Genomic DNA, 8,007 nt, shown 5'->3' on the forward strand with positions numbered 1-8,007 from the left:
AAAGTTATAATTAGTCACTTGTGCCTGTAAGTATAAAACTGATAGCAGTAGAAATGAAGAACAATTTGCAATTCTAACAACATGAGTAAAAGGAAATTTCTGTAAGATTTGATTCAGAGTTTTAACTGCTTGTGGTCAACACAAACCACTGGTTTTTTGTTTGTTTGTTTTTGGGTAGTGGGAGTTAAACTCAGGGGCACTCGACCACTGAGCCAATCCCCAGTCCTATTTTTTTTTTTTTTTTTTGTATTTTATTTAGAGACAGGGTCTCACTGAGTTGTTCAGAGCCTCGCTTTTTGCTGAGGCTGGCTTTGAACTTGGGATTTTCCTGTCTCAGCCTCCCAAACTGCTGGGATTACAGGTGTGTGCCACCACACCTGGCAGTACAAACCACTGTTTAAATTCACTAATTTTACCAATCTTGGGGATTTTATTTTCATTTATATGAATTATGAATTTTACTAGTGTTATTAAATACTACTTTCAGCATACAGCCTCAGAAGATTTTTTTAGTTATTAAGTGGTAGGTAGATAAGGTAGGGTGTTCCCTGTGGTAAGTTCTCATCAATGGGTTATTTGCTGCTGTGTTCTTTTTCTGACATTTCTCGCTGGTGAATTGTATCCTGTGCTGCTTGCTGCATTTTCTCCAGTTTTTCCAGAGTCAAAGATTTTAAGGGTAAAAGTTGGGTTTACACAGCACCATTGTGATTACGCATTCCCCAGACAACTGCCCTTGGTTTGGAAGAATTTTCTGGAACATTGACTTCACTTCTGCCATATCTGAATTGTTGGATACATTAATTTTTTTTCCCTCAAGTTCTGGTCATTTTCTTGCTGTTTTAGCATCTAATCTGGTAATATCAAGATGTCAGAGTTCCTGACTAAAGTCTACGGAAGGAACTACATGATGTAATGTCATAATCTTGTAAAGACGCATCCCTTCCAGACCAATCAGCTGTTGCCCAGGGTAACACAAAGGAAAAAAATCTGTGTCATGCTGGAGACAGGAAGTCAGGAAGCTCTCTGGACTCTATATATCCTGTCTAGTAAATTGCTAGGTCAAAATTTACTTTTTAACTTTTTAAATCAAAATTTCCATAAATACACATTGTGCCTTTCTTCTTCCTTCTCACTCTCTTTTCCACATCATTACCTTTCTTTCATTTTTCTCCCCAACTCTAAGAGCATGGTCTTTTACTCCGTTTACCTTTCTCTAAACCAATTCTAACCTGTTAAGAAGCTAACTCCTGGGTATGCCTCATTTCCTTGCTGTAATCATTCGTTTATCAGTTAACATAATAGCTCACATTATTGAACGCTTACATGTACCACACCCTCTACCACACTGCTGAGATGACATGCATGATGTAAGGTAACTTCCTAACAGACCTATGAAATTGGTGTTACTTCATTACCAATTGGCCGATTGAGGCTTGTAGGGTCAAAGTAACTAACTGGAATTTGCAAAGCCCTTGGAGGAGCTGGTATCAGAATGCAGGCCGGACAGCTCAGACTAGTGAGAAGAGCAGCTATTGAGAGATCTCAGAAGTCCCAGGTTTAGTTGTTAGTGCTGGTATATTTTCTTTTCTTTCTTTTTGGTTTTGCCCACCCCCTCCCCCGCCTTGGGCCTCTGGATTGAACCCAGGGTGCTTAACCATTGAGCCTCATCTCCAGCCCTCTTTTGCTTTTTTATTTTGAGACAGGGTCTCACTTAGTTGCTTAGGACCTCACCAAGTTGCTGAGGCTGGCTTTGAACTTGTGATCCTCCTGCTTCAGCCTCCCGAGAGTCTGAGTTTACAGGCATGAGCCACCACACCCACCGCTGGTATGTTTTCTGATGCTTCTTTACCTGCTCAGAACAAGAATACCAGCCCTTTCACTGGAGGCCGGGGGAGGGGGAACTTACCTTCTGAAGAGAAAGATTTTTATGACCACAAGGGAAAAAAATTTTTTGGTTTCTAGAATATTTTATTTAAAAACAACATTTTGACCAAACACTACATTGAATGTTTACACTAATTGTAAGACTCATTTAATTTCAGAAATGTAACATATGGAAACATATATATCTTAGGACTGAGGAAATCTTATATATACGTCAACAGAAAGTAGTTTACTGAGCAGGGTGTGGATGTGGGAGAGTAGATTTTTGTCTTTATTTTACAAGAGGAAAGAACTAATAAAAGAGGGTCCCTAGCTAGGAACAAATATCTGAATATAATCAAATTTGTAAATATTTTTGGTACTGAGGATTGAACCCAGAGGTGCTTTACCACTGAGCTATATTTCCAGCCATTTTTAAAATTTGAAGACAGGTTCTAAGTTGCTTAGGGCCTCACTAAGTTTCTGAGGCTGACCTCAAACATGTGAGCTGAGTTGCTGGGATTACAAGTGTGTACCACTGTGCCTGGCTGTGAATATTTATTTTTAAAAAATTGACTTGTGAAAAGGTAAAAATCAGAATAGCTGAGTATCTTAATATTTGTATATTCCACTCCCTCTTGAAGGTCTTATTGTCTTACACAATAATGAGATGATGGTCACTGTGGTTGGGAAGGTGTTTTAAGAATCTCCCTCTCAGAAAAGAAAGGAATAGGACTGGTCTCCTGCAAATTGGCTCAGTGGGATTATCCAATTCAACACAAAGAGTCTTTGTTTTCCTCTAGCATAGAATTTAAGACATTGATTCAGACATGATTATTGTTTGCTTGCTTCTTGGTGAGTGAAATATTTAAAAAGACAATGGTCTGGATCCTGTTCTGAAAGTAATATTGTGATTATAAGAGGATTTGGGGGCCTCTTTGGGATGGGTAATGTGACCTCGATTCTTTGTCTCCCCAGGGTTAGGTCATTCTGTCAATTGGCAATTCCACATACTCAACTCTGAATTGTCTGGCACGTATGATGAAGGCAAAGGGCAGGAAAGTAGACATATTAGCACTGCCCACCTTCAAGCGCAGGTGGGCCTCATGTTATGTGAAATCCCGCCCTCCCATTCAGCACCTGTCTTATCCACAGTAAGGGTAAATGGCCGAGACTTTCTAGACTTTGTTTCCTTGTCACTAGATAGGGTCCAAAGAGATCCTCAAAAGAGAAAAGGGGATCTCAACTCTTTCATCCCTCTGGCAGGTTCTTGACCTACATCACAGAAAGATATGTCAAAAGAATCACAAGTGGAGGCCTGGGGTTTTGGCTCAGTGATAGAGCCCTTGCCTCACATGCATGAGGCACTGGGATCGATCCTCACCACCACCTAAAAATAAATAAATAAAATGAAGATATTGTGTCCATCTATAACTAAAAAAATTTTTTGAAAAAAAATGCACAAGTGGAGATTTATTTAGGACAGCAAGATTTATTCAGGAAAACAAACACTAGAGCAGGATACGCACTCAAAGGTAGAGGGGTACAGGAAATGGAGATTCAGACATGCTTTGGGGTCTCAATCTTTTTTTTTTTTAAAGGAAACTATGTAAATGGGGACCATGAAAGCATACAGGTAGCATCAGCCTAATGAACTTGATTCTTTTGATGGTGGAGCACAGAGTGGGCCATAGAGATCTGGTTCTTCTTAGAATCTTCAGGTTGATATTATCTAGTCAATAGCTGCTGCTGCTATCATCTAGTCAATTAGATTGCTCCCATATCATGGATCTTTAACAACATTTCTCTCTAGGCTTCTTTTACTTAGTCTATAAATACATTCTGTAAGCAAATGAGATACTCTACAATTTTATTGGATGTTTTAAGAATTTAGGCCTACACCATTTGACCCAGCTATTCCCCTTCTTGGTCTATTCCCTAAAGACCTAAAAAGGGCATGCTACAGGGACACTGCTACATCGATGTTCATAGCAGCACAGTTCACAATAGCAAGACTGTGGAACCAACCTAGATGCCCTTCAATAGACGAATGGATAAAAAAAATGTGGCATTTATACACAATGGAGTATTACTCTGCATTAAAAAATGACAAAATCATAGAATTTACAGGGAAATGGATGGCATTAGAGCAGATTATGCTAAGTGAAGCTAGCCAATCCCTAAAAAACAAATGCCAAATGTCTTCTTTGATATAAGGAGAGTAACTAAGAACAGAGTAGGGATGAAGAGCAGGAGAAGAAGATTAACATTGAACAGGGATGAGAGGTGGGAGGGAAAGGGAGAGAGAAGGGAAATTGCATGGTAATGGAAGGAGACCCTCAGGGTTATACAGTGGAGGAGGTAGAGAGAGAGGAGGGGAGGGGAGGGGAGAGGTGGGGAGGGGGGAGGGTGGAGGATGGGAAAGGCAGTGGAGCACAACAGACACTAGTATGGCAATTTGTAAATCAATGGATGTGTAACGGATGTGATTCTGCAATCTGGGTATGGGGTGAAGGTGGGAGTTCATAACCCACTTGAATCAAAGTGTGGAATATGATATGTCAAGAAATTTGTAATGTTTTGAACAACCCACAATAAAAAATTAAAAAAAAAAAAAAAAAAGAATTTAGGCCTAGATTTAAAAAAAAAAAAAAAGAGGCCTGGGAGGTTGAAGGGAAGGGTGTTCATGGAGTTTTTAGATTGGAAGTTAGAGTCTCTCATTCCCTGTTCGTCTCCTTCTACCTATTCTATTTCTTCAATCCCTCCTCAGCCTGACTGCTCTGGGATACAGCTGCAAAGGAAGCTTATTTAAATGTCCCTCCTTTGCATTAAGATCTTTCCTGCTTACCTTCTCTTTTTCTTGGCTACAGGCTTGTTATCCACCTTCTCATGAGAAAACAGATGGGAAAAAAAAAAAAAAAGTCTAGTGTGATTGAAATGAAGTCGGATTAGTAAAGCAGGGTCAAATAGCACAGGGTTTCTGTGAGACAGCCAGCCTCACTGCCCGTGGTTTGGACAGTAATGTCAACCCCCTCTGACTATGGCCCTCGATATGCAGCAGTGTTCCTTCTGGATGAAGTTGTGCTTTTTCTTTTCTTTAGCAAGAGATGAGCTTTTTTTCCAGTGTAGCTCAAGAGTGAAGTTTACCTTGGAATTCCTCAGACAGGGAGAGACTGAAATCTTTTTCTTTTGGGGATTTACTAAAGATTGGCCCACCAGGCAGGTGATGCCCTGAGACAGTGGAGGCGGAAACATTTGAAATCCAGGATGGCTTGTCTGGTATGCTACTTTGGCCTTTGTAAGGAAGGAGAAATTCCTTTTCCTTCCCCATCCTGTGTTCCTGGCTGAGGTCCCTAGGACAAAAGACAGCTTAACCAGAGAAACTATATTAAAATTTTACATCATATAGACTTCATCAAGAACTGAAGCCTCCCAAAGAAACAGTTAAACTTGTATATTTTTGTGTTATTTGATGAATAGTGGACAATTATGGAGAAATGTAATTGTACAAAGGGGTGTGATCCAAGAGGAATACATTTAGGGGAACTTAGCCAGGCCTATAGTTCTGATTCTTTCCTTTGATCCTGTGTCTTCAGGGATAAGAATGTTCCTTTCTTCTGGGCATAGGGAGGGCACCCCACTAAGAAGGGTCTTATGATTTATTTTAGTGGAAGGTCAGAAAATCCTTCATAGATCTTATGATCTTATGCCTTGGGGGAAAAGGGTAAAGACATGGAAAGGTGAGAGAGACCTTCCTGCATCTGCTGTTTTCTCAAATGCCAAGTTGCCCTCTTTGGGGGTAGCATGTTCTGAAACCCATCACCTCCTTGACTGAGGGTGATGGAGGACTGCTCCATTCCAAAGCCCAGCAGCTAGCAGGGCAGGGTCCTAACCACCTCCCATTGTCCCTGCTGCAGAAACAGTGCCCACTGCTCTTGACTACTCTGTGGTCTTCTGCAGGGAAGACTCAGCCACTTCCCAAACCCTGGGCCCCTCCTCTTTGAGAAGGTGTCCTTTGGTGTCCAGCGGTAAGGAATCATTGCTGCCTCATGTCAGATAATGAAAGAGCTTTTCCCTCCAGTATCCTCCAGACCAGTTGCTTTTTCTCTTGAGGTGAGCATGGAAGAACCTCTATGTATTCGTTATGGGGAGATTTCTGGTGCCCTATAGTCATTTCAGAAGATGGAGACTTTGGTTAGCTTCTTTGTCTCTGCATGATGCAACAAGAACTTCTAGTTACTGGTATCCATCTACTAGCAAATCAGGACAGGACCAGGAATGCACTGCCCCCAAAGGACCCTTTGGGAGAGGTGCTGGAGACTTGGAGGAGGATCAACTGGACTTCTGAATTAGGGAGCTTGAACATTTGCATTCTGGGGCTGGGGTAAAACAGGTTTAGTTGCCTCCTCCCCTCAGTTATGTAGAAGGACAGCCTTTACACCTGCTATCTGTGAGTCCCTCCATTTGACACTTAAAAGAACCAGTGCCACCTTGAAAAATCTGACACAAGAGTCTCTCCCACATGCCCAAACACCCTCTGCCCAATTCTTTGATCAAATCAACTTAGCTTCCTTCACCTGGTCTCCACTGAATCTCCACTTTTCTTGCCCTAAACCTTGTGGCCAAATGTTCCTTGCCTCAAACATGATTGTGGAATCTATAAATGTATGTGTTCCCCTAAAATTCATATGTTGAAATCTTAACCCCCAAAGTGATATTAAAAGTTGGGGTCTTTGGGAGGTGATGAACTCAGGAGAGTAGGGCCTTAAGGACTGGAGTTAGTGTCCTTATGTAAGAGAATCCTTCGCCTCTTCTACTAGGATATAAGTCATCTTTGAAACCAGAAAGTTAGCTTTCATCAGACACTGAATCTGCCTAATGCTTTGTTGTTGGACTTCTCAACCTCTAGAGCTGTGAGAAATAAATATTTATCATTTACCACACCTAGTTTATATTTCTTTACTATCGAATAGTGTTTTAATTGATAAATATTTAAGAAAAGTCTAATGAACATAATGGGGTTTCTTTTGCTATGAAAATATTTATTGTGGAAAAAATGAATGAGAATGATCCCTTAAAGATTATGGCTGTCTTAAAGAAATATTAAATAGAATGAAAGTTCAATCCAGAGATGGTTTCTTTAGCAGACAGGTCAAGGGGATGCACATAGCCCAAATATTAAGATACTAGAAAAGTTGATTTAGGGCTGCTACGCGAAACGACTCTGGATCTGTGTAAATCTGAGTGCTATCGACCAATATGACATACTTTAATATAGTTTATGCATCAATATTTCTCATAATTGATGGTAGTTGTACTATGTGGTAGTTGTCCACATAGGTTGGACTTGGAGTCTTGGATTTGGCTGGGGTTGGGGCACGTGTGGTGAGTGTTGCCGAGGCCGTCAGAGCTTCCTTCACCTGGTATTGACAAAAACAGCTCCAATTATCACCTCTTCTCTGAAAAACTTCATGGCTTCCTGGGCTCCGAAACAAGGTCTTTAGCATTGTGTATTTTTCTCCAGTCATTTGTGGATATATTTTACTTTTCATTAGACTATACTTCGGTGAAGGTATATCTAAATATTTGGGGTATTCCAGGTTTTGTGTTACCCGTGGTATCTCAATAGACCTCTCATTTTCCCTCTCCTCCCTTTGCGTCATCTCTTTCTCTTCTTACCTAGTGGACAGTATATACTGAAAGAGCTTCTTGAATTTTGAATGGCAAAGGAATTGTCTAGGGATACGGATAGACCGCAGATCCTGGTTCAGTGGGCTTGCATTTCTGTCCAGTTCCGAGGCGATGAGGTGTTGCTGATCCCGAGACTTTGTGGCTTAGGATGCAGAAAGATGATACTCATCCCAGGCTTCTGAGTTAAGTTCTTGGCTCCGAATTATTTCTTCACACTTGATTTTAGCCTAAAGGCCGAGAAATGATCCGAATTCTTTCTCTTACTAGATGTGTGATTGTGTGCAGGGTAAATCTCCTATCTCTTCTGTAAAATGAGCTACTCGCAGCGCCTGCTAAACAGGGTTACCGTGGGGGCTTAGTAAAATAACACGCAGGGGCGGTCAGACTGGCTGCAGGACTGGCTGCTGGTGGGTACGCAAAACGGCCAGCGGATGGGGGCGGGGCCACAGCGGA

The 8,007-nt window shown here is 41.2% G+C and overlaps 1 pseudogene; it reads right to left on the bottom strand.

The window, feature by feature from the left end:
• Positions 1 to 564: 564 nt before the first annotated feature.
• On the bottom strand, positions 565 to 778 carry LOC114091019 (BBSome-interacting protein 1-like; annotated as a pseudogene).
• Between the last annotated feature and the right edge of the window lie 7,229 nt (positions 779 to 8,007).

Source organism: Marmota flaviventris, chromosome 14 (assembly GCF_047511675.1).
Source record: "Marmota flaviventris isolate mMarFla1 chromosome 14, mMarFla1.hap1, whole genome shotgun sequence".
NCBI lineage: Eukaryota > Metazoa > Chordata > Mammalia > Rodentia > Sciuridae > Marmota > Marmota flaviventris.